A 13,994-nucleotide genomic window follows, 5' to 3' on the forward strand; every position below is an offset into this window, starting at 1 on the left:
TCAGCTATAAAAAGGAATGAAATTGGGTCATTTGTAGAGATGTGGATGGACCTAGAGTCTGTCATACAGAGTGAAGTAAGTCAGAAAGAGAAAAACAAATATCACAGAATCTAGAAAAATGGTACAGATGAGCCTATTTGCAGGGCAGGAATAGAGACGTAGACATAGAGCACGGACATGTGGACACGGGGTGTGGGGGAAGGGGAGGGTGGGACGAACTGGGAGATTAAGATTGACATATATACACTACTATGCGTAAAATAGATAGCTAGTGGGAACATGCTATAAAGCACAGGAAGCTCAACTTGGTGCTCTGTGATGACCTAGATGAGTTGGATGGGGGGTGGGAGGGAGGTCCAAGAGGGAGGAGATATATGTATACATATAGCTCATGCACTTCACTGAACAGCAGAAACTAACACAACACTGTAAAGCAATTATACTCCAATTAAAAAACAGAAAAACCTACTGGGATGTTTTAGCCTAACAGGACCACTTTGGAAATGAGTTCCCAAACAATGTCAGCCTTTGGGGATTCTGAGGAGTTGAGAAGGACTGTTCCTATCTAAATGCTTCCAGTTTGATAATATAGTGAACTCTGCCACAATTGCTGAATGCAGTGTATCTCTAGCCATAACACTCCCCTAAGATACTCTTGCCTCTTACTTACCCGGGAAAACTAGCTATTCTTAAACCACCAAATTTACTACAAAGATAACTTCTGGATTTTCTGCTGCTAGTTTTTATACAAGTTGAAGTTAGATAAAATAAATGACTGGTTCCAGAAGTTATGGAGAAATAATTGTTCGGGGGAAGAAATAGAAAATACACATATATTCTGTATTTGTTTTCCTTGTAATTGATTATTTTCAAAACAAATGGAATGGTGATAACTTTACTCAAATCTTGTATTTTAATGGAGATAGTTAAAGGCAGGAATATATTACTACATGAAAATTCTTAGGTGACTTATTTCTACCAAATTGGAAAAAAAATATTCTTTTGACTATACAACCTTCAGTGAAAATGAAGAGCTGAAAATTGGATCTGAATTTGACTCTTGGAAGTAATTAACAATATACAAAAATAAAAAGGCTAAAAATCTTCACCTAATGAATTTAAAAGTTGAATGTGCCTATGGAATTAGTGAGAAGAAAACTCAGTTTTACTTTTAGTTTTCCTTACTTTTGTTTTCCTTTTCAACCCACCTCCAACCTCATTTTTTCCTCATGTTTAGTTTTAACTATGGAGGCAAAAACTAAGTAGATATACTTCTTACATTCTTCAAATGGAGACATTTTAAAGCCAACTAAGCATGCCTAGAAAAAAAAAATGGTAAAATTAGAGATGACTTTAATGAACCAATTCATTTTTTTCTAACAAATTGGATGGATATTTTATTATCATAGAGACACAACACGAATTCAGCAGAAATATTCCAACTGCATTCAGTTAGAAAAATCTGTTCTCCAACTAAGTAATTTATTGTTATCAAGATCATTTTGAATATGAAGAAAAAAAACTTCCTATTATTATAAAATATGTATCACCTTTTGTTATAGTTTCAAAGGAGAAATCTTAACAACTACTATAAACAATTACTTGTCAGTTCATGATTTTGTGAGATATTTCATATTTAGATCACAAATAAGAAGAAAAAATGATAAGGAAATATAACTGGTTAAGATTTTGTTGGGTGCAGGGGATCCTAAGAATATTGTTTTATACTACCTTACATAAACTAGAGGTGACAGCTTAGAAATATGGAAAGTCATGGGAAACCAGAAAATGATTTTGAACCCTGAAACCTCTCGAGGAAATAGGAAATGGGATCATAAAACTTTTTTTTCCTGTAGGAGATTTGGCATTAGAGTGACATTGACGAAACCTTAGATAGGGAATGAGAGAAAATGGACTTCAACTTTGGCCTTTTATAGTAAGGGTGAAAACCAAAGAGCCTAAGTTGCTGTCTCTCATTTTAAAATTTCACTGATTCTTTATACCCAAGAGGGGATTCTTAGTAAATATCATGCTGAATGAATGAAGGAATCAGTGGCATGAATGAAAGGTATATATATAAATGTCTCTAGAATAACTAAGACTTTTCGAAGGGTTTTTAAGGGAACATTTTAGCATTCTATAGTGGTGAAAGAGAGCCTTCTAGAATAAAACTAGTTTACTAATTAAATTCTTGCACTGAAACATTAATAAAATTATAATCTAAATTCATTCCAAAGAAGGTAATGCAATGAGGTTGTGTCAGGGAGGTCCAGAGGCAAAAAAAGATAGTGTTCTTAAAAACTTGCATGCTTATGTTCTATTCTCTATCTAGTTTCCATTAACTGATCCAATTTCCTGTTCAGTGGAGTGTGTACCTTGCTATAACCCATGGAATGTGATCCAGGAGGAATGCATACCTAATCCTACTAAACCAATGAGTCAGACATGGCAACCACAGTAATCTACAAAGAACCCAAACGTGGGAACTACCATTACTGAAATATGACCTACTTTGATGTCTTACCTGTGGCAATGCAGAAGAACCAAGTCAAGAAATGGACATATTCTATACATTTTGGAAAATTTTCTTTTGTACTTTTTAACCTATGGTTCTAAATATTAATAATTTTTGGATATTCTACAAAATATTTGACCATTTAAATATTACTTCTATTGTACAGTTAGAAACCTCAAGATAATATCAATATTGGTTCCATTTCGATAATTATAATTTCAATGCTACGGTTAGTTGTATAGAAATAAGCATACAACTGCCCAAGCCACTTGGGCAGTTGTATGCTTATTGTTGCCCAACAACAGTTGCCCAACAACAGTTGCCCAAGCCACTCACTGAAGAGTATATAGTCCCAGATTCTCCTGGCTTTAACCCAGATCTCTATAATTACACAAATAACAGTAACCACTTTAACTTGCTGCCTCAGACACATGCACACTGATATACCTTTGCAAACCAAAAGTATAGGAAAACTGTCAAGCTAAGGACACAACATCAAGAGTTCTAGACCTATCCACCTCATTAGAGTCTGTCATACAGAGTGAAGTAAGTCAGAAAGAGGAAGACAAATACCATATGCTAACACATATATATGGAATTTAAGAAAAAAAAAATGTCATGAAGAACCTAAGGGTAAGACAGGAATAAAGACACAGACCTACTGGAGAACGAACTTGAGGATACGGGGACGGGGAAGGGTGAGCTGTGACAAAGCAAGAGAGAGGCATGGACATATATACACTACCAAACGTAAGGTAGATAGCTAGTGGGAAGCAGCCACATAGCACAGGGATATCAGCTCGGTGCTTTGTGACCGCCTGGAGGGGTGGGATAGGGAGGGTGGGAGGGAGGAAGATGCAAGAGGGAAGAGATATGGGAACATATGTATATGTATAACTGATTCACTTTGTTATAAAGCAGAAATTAACACACCATTGTAAAGCAATTATACCCCAATAAAGATGTTAAAAAAAAAAAAAAAAGAGTTCTAGACCTATGCTGGAATCACACAATAGTGGATTTGCTACCTCTTCAAAGGAGGCCTCAGGCAAAGACCTAAGTAAGACCAGGAGGAGGGAAGCTAGATGAATGATTTCCTCAAATGAGAGAAAGGTCAGTCTTCTGCACATATGACTGGTCTGAAATGGCACAATGTAGAACCTGCTTTGATTTCGATACAACGAGGACCACTACTCACTCATTCATTTAACAATATTCTGGGGACAGTGTGCTAGGCAGTATTCTAGGAGCTGGCAACACAGTGGTGAATAAGACACACTGAGCTGACAGACAGGCAGAAAGATAAGACATTATCAAATACTTGCATAATTAGTGAAATACAATTGTAAATTTATGTATGGAAGAAAAGTAAAAGATGCTATAGCAATATAGTTTAGGTAGAAAATGTGTACATCCCAGTAGGTCTTGGAGAATTCCCACGTATACCTACCATCCTAGATTAATAGCCAGTACTACCTCCTTTCACAGTCATGAGTGTTTATGGGTGATAAATAAGTGATTATTGCTCACTTTCATCAGAAGAGATCTGATTTTGAGAGCCATAGAACACTTTTTTTCAAAAAGTGCCTTTTCAGTTGAGACATAAGGATGTGAGAGCTACCCAGAGAAGGGGTAGGGTACTGTAAAATGAAGGGAGGACAGGGGAAGTTGCAGGTACAAAGACCTAAGGGGTGAAGAAGCCTGATCCATTTCAAGAACTTGTGAACAGGGCGTGGTTTGGTAAGACAGACAGTGGCAGTGGTTACCTCTGAAGATTTGTTGGAATGAGGGAGTGCAAGAGTAAGGGATTTTATACTTCATTCTGAACTGTTATGTTTTTCCCATGAGTGCATATTTTTAAACAATAAAAGTCAAAAAGTTATCAACACCCACAATGTTCCTGCTCACTAAGAAACATGCAATGTTTTTGGAGTTAAAGAGCACTATTAGTAAGAAAAGAATCATTGCCTTCACCTGTCCTGTGAGAACAGATAGTCATGAGAAAAGACTTCAAACAAACCACATAGCGTGTTTGTTTGAACAAGAAATTAGGGATGTTCATATTACCAAGGTACTGTGCATTCTGACCATGAGTGTAATCATGTTCTTTCCTGGTAATGAGAGTAACCCTTCAAAGAGAATCTAATGCTATCACAGTCAACAGACAATGTAACTCAGCATCGAGACACTTTCCAGGTAGTAGAAACCAGTGCTAAGTAAAGTTTAAGTAAAATTGCTGTGTGGTTAAACTGAATTTTAGTCCAATTCTATACATCTCATAATTTTCAAGACATTGTTTTAAGTCAAGCAATCAATCAACCAATCAAGGAATATAATTCTGAATGGTCCTCCAGCTACCTTTTATCAATAACATGGGACTGGGTATGTGTACTGGTTCTTTTACTGAACTATGGTGGTGACTTTCAGATTACAATCAGTGTCTTTCCTAGAAAAGAAAGAATTGTCCTTTTTCTAAATAAAGTTTCAGATGTCTCACATTCACTTAACTGAGCAACAAACTGAAATTTCCCTTTGATTTATATATAATCTTGGGTCTATACTTGAGACCATTTCATGTTTAGACACCTCTGTAATATTCATGTGCATGTTATTTTTTTTAGAATAAAACTTCTTAACGTGCTGTGCTGATAAAGGTATATTGATTTTGTTTAATCATGATGGCAATGTTATAAGACTTGAAGTCTATAATATAAGTCTATTATTTCCTGGGAAATTTCAAAGCTCCAGGGCTTCTCAGGTCCCAGGTTGCACTGACCCTTGTGTTTAAAACATGTTCTCTTGTCTATGAAGTAGTTTCTTTCCTGTGTTACTCTGCAAAGGACAAGTGTTAGGATATGGAATATTCCATTTAATTTAAAGTCAGATGCAGTTGACAGTATGGCTATGTCTCTTACTCCTAGTATTGGGTGTATGATCCTACATATTTTAGAAACTTACAAACATCTAGGAACATTTTCCTCTTTCGTTTAACAGATATTTTGTTTGACTCCATGTTAAACAGAATCTGTCATCTTTTACTTCTTTGCATCCATAGCACACTTTTCCTAATGCTATCACAACACTTACAACATTTCTTTTTCTTTATTTTGTTATGTTTCTGTTTCCCATTCTAATTATATGTTTTTGAAGGGTTAATATTTATTATTATTATTATCATTATTATTATTACTATTTCTTCTCCAACTCTAAAGAACAGTATCTAACAAATATAGAGAGTAGGTTTTCCATATATATGGATTGAAAGAAGAAAGTAAGGAATTAATAAGTGCATGAGAAGTTACACACATATACATGATTTGGGCTAAGTCCTTTGATTTCAATAATTATTGAAATAATCAATTTGTGAGCAGGGAAGGATAAAGAGTACATTACCATACACATTATTCTGGATATTCAGATGGAGTGGGTCTTGTTAAGAGAGAAAAAAATTAGCAGTCATCATTGTATCAATTGTGGCAGGTGGATAAAAGAAATGATACATGAAATAATTTAAAGAAGTAACTAACAGTTGCTTCTATTTTCAGAGCAACTGGGAAACAGAAAGGAGAAAAAGAAAGAAATCTTTGTTAGCTTTAGCCTTAGAAGATAAAGAAACAGTTGAGCACTATTTCTTCAAACAATAAATAGACAACTGTAAAACGTATGTGGTCTGTCTCATCCTACAGTAGTAGAAGAACTACCACATCCATTCTTCAGGACCTAGGACAGAGATATCAATAGCAAAATTACCAAAACACAAAAGGACTGAACTAGAACTCCTTGCACAGGTCAGCAGCATGAATGTATTCCTAAATATGGCTCCAACCTTCTTCACCAGCTAGATAGTCACAATGGGTTCATAGCAACTACAGATGGTGCAGTCTCAACTCTAACAGTCCTTGGAACAACCTGCCGCTGCATATGTCCTAGTTACAAAATGTTTCAGTCCCATGCTTACACACTCTTAATGATCAGGAAGTGAAAAGGGATAGAATTTTAAAATCTTTATGAGAACATATTGGAAGTCTATCTATTTGAAGATGTATAAATATCCTAATGTTCATGAGGGGAAGGGGCCAGTCATAGAATGGCTTATCTGTGATTTCCAATGAATAAAATATGAATCAGATAATTTATCTGTGGATATATTCATCTTAGATAAGCCTACAAAAAGTCAAAGAAACAATCTGGTTTTTTCTGCAAATCACAGGCATTAATTTCTGTGTTATCTCTCATTTACAAAGGAAGGCCCATAAGATCTGAAATATATGGGATGATCAGAAAGGGAACTTGAAAAAATGGTTTATTCTGAATATCTTTGAATACCACATAGCTTTATATCTGCCAAATGCAGCTGGACATTGAGATATGAGAACCTCATCACAGAAAAATTTGAGAAATGGTGAAAGCCTGAATACTTTCCCATTAAGTTAAGGAATAGGCAAGGGTGTCCTCTCACAACTCCTATACAACATTTTCCTGGAAGTCCTAATCAGTGCCATAAGGAAGAAGGAAGGAAGGAGGGAGGGAAGGAAGGAAGGAAAGGAGAGAGAGAAGGAAGGAAGGAAGGAAGGAAGGAAGGAAGGAAGGACGGAAGGAAGGAAGGAAGGAAGGGAGAGAAAGAAAAGGCATACATATTGGAAAGGAAAAAATAAAATGGTCTCTTCAATCTCTATTCTTCCTTCTATGTTAGCTATGATTATCTCAAGGTTTTGCATCAAGCCATTTATTTGTCTGTTGATCATGTCTAATATATTACTTGCTATTTCTATCATATTTAGATATTTTTCCTTAGTTTGAAATTGATTTTTCTATCTCATTTTTCTATTGTTTCAGATTTTAAAAGTTGTTTTATTGAATTATATTCTTGTTACTTTCTTCTACAGCACAAATTTGTAGGACAATCTTTTTTCCTGTAGTTATGTTTTCTTACCTTATAGGACTCATAATATTTTTATACCTAATGGCGCTTCCTTTATTTTGTTTAGTTGACATGCCATTTCTTTGTATATGTCTCATGCTTAAATTAGGCAGTGCTGTACCATCTCTTGTCTCTCATATAGTTTGAATGACTTCTCCTTAACATTATACACAACATACCTTCAATTAATTTTCCTTTAATGAACTTCAGTATAAGGACGGGGAGTTGATTTCTAGCCAACGTGCAGAGAGAGAGTAAGAGTGGGAAAGGCAAAGAACTAGGCTGTGCCTTGTTACAATCCCTGTTAGAGGACTTGGCCATGGTTTTGTCTTTGAGAACCAGAGGAACATCAAGTACCAGGGCCCGCTCTATCACAAGTGCAATTCTCTCTTGTAGATTTTTTTCTCATCTACTCCAATTCAACCGACCTATAAGATGGTAAATTTTGGCATCCATTCTTCCCTCTAAGGCTTTTTCCTTAAGTTTTCCCAGATCTTCCCACTTACACCCCAGTTTACTTTTTTACAAGTAGAAAGCATTCATGAGAATTCTCATGAATCTGTCAATTGACTGAGGATAGAGGTGAAGTTGAAGGCCTTCTCCCACTATACCACACCAGAGTTTTCAAGGTTTCTAATTTTCATAGTCCCCCCTTTTTTTTTTTTGTGGTATGCAGGCCTCTCACTGTTGTGGCCTCTCCCGTTGCAGAGCACAGGCTCCGGATACGCAGGCTCAGCGGCCATGGCTCACGGGCCCAGCCACTCCATGGCATGTGGTATCTTCCCGGATTGGGGCACGAACCCGTGTCCCCTGCATCGTCAGGCAGACTCTCAACCACTGCGCCACCAGGGAAGCCCTGATTCATTTTTTAATCAGCAAAAGAAAACATTAAATGAAGCAAAATGTCATGTTTTTTATAGTAAAATTGTCATAAGGACTTAGAATTCTTTCACAGGTAATGAACTTCTAAAAACTATTAAGTGGAAACTTGGTCTGATTTTTATGATTCCCAGTCTCATAAATAGCAGTCTGTCAATAAAACTCCAGTGAATGTACAAAATAATATCTAGGATCTTATGCATGAGGGCCACTGATATTGAAAAATCTTCCCCTACTGGATTCATATGAAAGGCTCAATAATTGCAGCTATGCAAGAAAAGAGTGGCAGCCCTGTCAAATTATTATATAACCTTTTTGAGGTAATGTTCATAAAGCTTACCATGTTAAAGGTTTTGGAAACCCATAAAGTGAAATTTTAAAATTAAGAACACAATTGTTACTAAATATATTTTATATACGTGTACTTTAATTAATTTTATATACAGAAACCAGGAGTGAGTATTGCTTGTTTGTATCAACTGTATTTTTTTTTTTTTTTTTTTGCGGTACGCGGGCCTCTCACTGTTGTGGCCTCTCTGGCTGTGGAGCACAGGCTCCGGACACGCAGGCTCAGAGGCCATGGCTCACGGGCCCAGCCGCTCCGCGGCATGTGGGATCTTCCTGGACCGGGACACGAACCTGTGTCCCCTGCATCGGCAGGCGGACTCTCAACCACTGTGTCACCAGGGAAGCCCTCAACTGTATTTTTAAGCTACTTGCTTGAGTGAAAGATAAGACACTTTTCTTCAATCACATATTTTCTTAAAATCTTGTTTACAATATTTAGTTGCATAACAAGATCCAACTCGAACCACATGGATACAGTTTTACTTGGTGTCTATTCAAATAATCTTAGACTTTGAATCAGTGGCAATCTAGTATAACAAAGTTTTATTTTATATTCAAGACACTTTCCAAAGCTGTATAGAAAGGCTATGTCTCCATGGAGTTAGCAGTTTAACACTCCTTATTCCACTAAACAACCAATTAAATCATTGAAGCTTTTTCCTCCACAGAAAATTCAACTCAGAGAAAGTGGCCCATTTAATAGTCTTAATTTAGAACTCTTGCATCTAGAAGTAGGAATAAAGATTATTTTCTTCACATTTGGACCCAGCAAGAATGGCTTGTAATTAATATCTCTATGCCCGCACTGTGAATTGGAGTCCAGTGAATTTGAAGAAGAAAGAATGAGGGAAAGGAGGCTATCCTTTGCACCATCAACATGTTTATAATCTTTTGTTATTAAAGTTTTTGTTCATATGACTGCAAGTTTAAAAAGGTAGTTATCTATTCATAATGACAACCTATACATAGGCATGTTTGTACACACACCACTTCATGTGTTAAAACACACAATACACAGGCATAAACACATAGCTGCATGCATTACACACAGACACAGATCCACACATACAGCTGCAGCAGCAGCTGTATTTCTTCTCCTCCTTCATTCTTCTCATCTTCTTAATTCTGCCCTGAAGCTGAGTATGGTAGGGAGAATAATTGCCCCCAAACATGTCCTCCTCATACATAGAACCTGTGAATATACTATTTTACATGGCAAGAGGGACCTTGCAGATGTGATTAACATGTAGAACCTTGAGATGGAAAGATTTTCCTGAGTTATCTGGCCTTAAAGGCCTTAGGAGTCCTTAAAAAGTAGAGAATCTTTCCTGGCTGGTGTCAGAGAGAGAGATGATAAAGAAAGCAAGGTCAGAGGACAGAGGGAGAGTCAGGGAGAGACGTTACATGAGAGGTGCTCGACGTGCCATTGCTGGATTTGAAGGTGGAGGAACATTGCCATGAGCCAAGGAATGTGAGAATCTTCTAGAATCTAGGAATGGCCTTCAACAGCTAACAAGCAAATGGAAATCTCAGCCCCACCATCACAAGTAACTAAATTCTGATGACAACCTGAATGAGCAAGTAAATGCCTAGAGCCTCTAGAAATGAATATGCCTTCTTGGTAAATTGATTTAGCCCAGTGAGACCCATGTCAGATATATGACCTCCAGAACTGTTAACATACTGATAAAAATTTTGTATTATTTTAGACACTAAGTTTACGGTGATTTGTGATCATGGTGATTTGTCCCAGCAGCAATAGTAAAATAATACACTACGATACATAAGCAGGGAAACTCTGTGCTCTCAGAAACAACAAAGACTGTTCCATGTACATCTGCCATTTCTCAGATGGATTTTCTATCTTATGCTTTCTCCACAGACAAGAAGTTGGGTGACCAGTTGTTCTAAGCACCTTTATTAAGAAAGAGTGCAGGCAACATTTCCTCACTATAGGGAGCTTATCAAGCCTGACTGGAGATGAATAACAAGACACTTAGACTAGAAATGGCCACTTTAACATCTCAAGACCTCTGGGCTACACAAGGCTTTTGGAATAGAGTGACCAGAGCAGAATCAATCTCAAAATTGCCCACCCTTCTACAGCTCTCTGGGGAAGTCTACCTTACTAGAAGTAGCTCAGGCAGGTGGTAAGCCATGAGGAATATTTGGAGGAGCACTGAGAGTTGCCTCAAACTGTCTCCTCACTAGCTGTCCTACTACCTGAAACTCATGAATAGTCATTCATTTGGAGAAGAAAGGCTTGAGAGGTTTCTAGGACTCTTACCTTACAAAGTAGAAAACATTTTTGTTCTGTGTGGGAGAAAGGAGGGAGGACAAGAAGAGGAATAGAAAATTATCAGTTAATATTTTGGTATCAAACGCTGCCAACACATGGAAAAAGTTATTATAGGTATTTTTAATGTAGTTTTTATTAAAGTTAATGCACATAGTTAGAGAGTCACACAGTTACATAAGGCTTGCTTCCTGTTCCCCCAACCATGTTTCTTATGCCAAAGAGACAATCTGTTTCATCTTGTTTAACTGATTATTTTTGTATTTATTTCCATACCATAAGAAAATGTGCTTACTTTCATACTTCTTGATTTTTCAGTATTAAGCCCTGAATATTGGTTTCATCCATCTATTGTGGATGTTAACAACTTAGTGCTTTCTCATACACTACACACAGTCCCACCATATACATGCATAGAGCTGTGCCTCTGTCCTCCTAGTGTGGTTATTTAAAAGTTTGCATGAATCACTATTCATTATTTACCTTGTTATGATGATGCAGATGTTATTGACATGGAGCCATTTCATATGCCTTGAGCACCTTTTCTTGCTTTCATGTCTTTTTGTTTTCAAGTTCTTTGAAATCCCCAGGGTATACCTTGCTAACTTCCTTGGTCACTTTTTCTGTGTACTTATCACTATTTTTATCCAAACTCTTCTCTGACTATGCAAATCTTCTTTCTATGTATTCGAACATTAAGTACATTGTAGTCTACAAATTCCATCTTCTTCTTATAGTCTCTCTCCAAGCCTTCTGATCTGCACCAGTGTAAGTTGGTTAACTCAAGGTCTGCTGCTTTACTGTCATATTGGGAATTTCTATCCTCTCCATCCTATACTGGATCCCCTGTTTCTCAGATTTTGTGTCTCCTTCTCTCTTGCTTTACTTTATCTTTTATGGACAATATCCTCTAGTAGTTTCCTGCTCATTCAGTCAGCCAACTTTTGTTAGCTATCATGTGCCATGCACTGTCCCAGGTATTGAGGAAAGAGTGGAAATCCATCTTCATAGACTTGTATTTTGAAAAGCACCAAGGTGAAAAAGGACCAACATTTTCCCATACACTTGAGGACAGAGATGATCCTTGCCCATGAGCTCAACTGAGCAGAGAGACTGCAGGAGGAAGTTGGCAACTTCTTCCCAGTATCCCATTCCCATTAGGGAACAGTATCCTTTGCTCTGGGAACGGTGCCTGCCTTCCCAACTTCATGTGGGCATGATCACATGATCTGTCCTAGGGATAGGCACTTTGGTACACATGTATTTTATGCACAATTTAGGATCACTGAGCAGAAATGATATAATCCTACAGCTCTCTGAGCCATGATTTCTTTTCTTCAGAGTATAGAGATTTCCTTCATTTGAAGGTTGCCCCCCTCTCAAGAGGTAAAGTATGCCTCTCTGTGTAAGACATCACAACAAATCCATGAGAGACACCTGGAGAAAGCCTGTCTGAATAAGGATAGAATGAGACTAAGGTACAGAAAGAATCAGAGTCTGGAGGCCAGAGAGAGAGACAGAGACAGAGAGAAACAGAGAGAGAGAGTTCAGCATTATTTGCAGCTTCTGTGTCCCCCAATGTTCTACTCCTAGCATTCCCTTCCCAATTCTTCCAGGCACTGAATTCCCCATTATACTTGGCTAATTTGGTTTTGATTTCTGTCTCCTGCAATCAGAATTCTGAGTAAATACAGGAAGTAAATAGGAAAGTCTCTGTTGTAGAAAAATCCTTGGGCATATCCTCTATTTGGGGCCTAAAATCTCTCTGACAATCCCATGTAATAATTTTTCCCCTCTCCCAGAAAACAAGATGGGATTAAGTAAAATTATACAAGGTCTTTGGGCTCTTCCAAATGACATGTCACATATCTGCAGTAAGGAAGAAGAATAGATGAATATGTAAAATCAGCAAATTCCCTGTGAAAAGAACATTTTCATCGGGATGTAATCTCCATGAGGTCAAAGATTTGTCTAATTTTATCCACTGCTATATCCCTAGTGCTTAGAAGAGTATTTATTGAATAAGTGAATGTATGCACGCATGAATGAAATTTTAACATAAAAAGACAAAGGGAAAACTTGCCCTATGTTGTCCTCCATAAGATAATAAAAAAAGATTGTGTTTGGACTTTGCCATGGGCCTTAAATTCTGTCTGAGTGCAACAATAAAAGGAACAGAGATCCCTCCCCTCTGTCCTCCTAACCCCACCAGAAGACCTCGAGAGATCATTACTGCTAATGGGTCAAACCCTCAAAGAGATTATTGAATCATAAGTTCAGGCAGAAGTACTAGGATGATTCCTACCTCTTTACGATAAAAGGAAATAAACTGTAGTCTCTCCCAAAGAGGGAAGACAGTGCCAATTTTAAAAGAGCATAAAAGACCAAGAAAAGAAAAAGTATTTCCTTAACGCCTTTATGTAAGACCAGGCTTATATTTGATCTTCAGTTATTTCCAGGGAACTCCCAGTAAGCAGACCACTTAGCAGTACCCTTATACACAAAATCCTTATTAGTAAGCTGCTTAATGGTGAAATGTCAGGCAACCCTCCAAAATGCCTTAGATTATATTATTAAAGAATATTAATAGAAAACAAATCAACTCTGGTTGTTACTCATATTTTTTAGAGATACATAAATAACCTGAGATTTTACCTACAGACAATGAGGCAAGGTTTAAATCAAGCAACACTTCTTTTCCAGATATTCAGTATAATGCTGTTCAGATCAGGGGGACATAAAACTCTACTTGGAAGTTGAGAATGTATTTTCCAATGCCTCAAATGAGCTTACCTTTGAAAGATAATAACTAGCCCCAATGGTGCCAAAAGATGGAGTAATGATGATCAAACAACCAAAGCCAACTTCTGAGGTGATGATATTTTTCTTGGACACGCCACATCCAATGGCAACGTTCAGTAGAAACTTGTGTGGTATAGTCTAAAAGATACAGCAAGACAAGCACTCATTCTCTGGTGCTACAAGACAAATCCAGAGTGTTATGTTGAAGTGTTTGTCTCCTGCCATTGTCCCTG

The sequence above is a fragment of the Stenella coeruleoalba genome (assembly GCF_951394435.1).
Source record: "Stenella coeruleoalba genome assembly, chromosome: 4".
Classification (NCBI taxonomy): domain Eukaryota; kingdom Metazoa; phylum Chordata; class Mammalia; order Artiodactyla; family Delphinidae; genus Stenella; species Stenella coeruleoalba.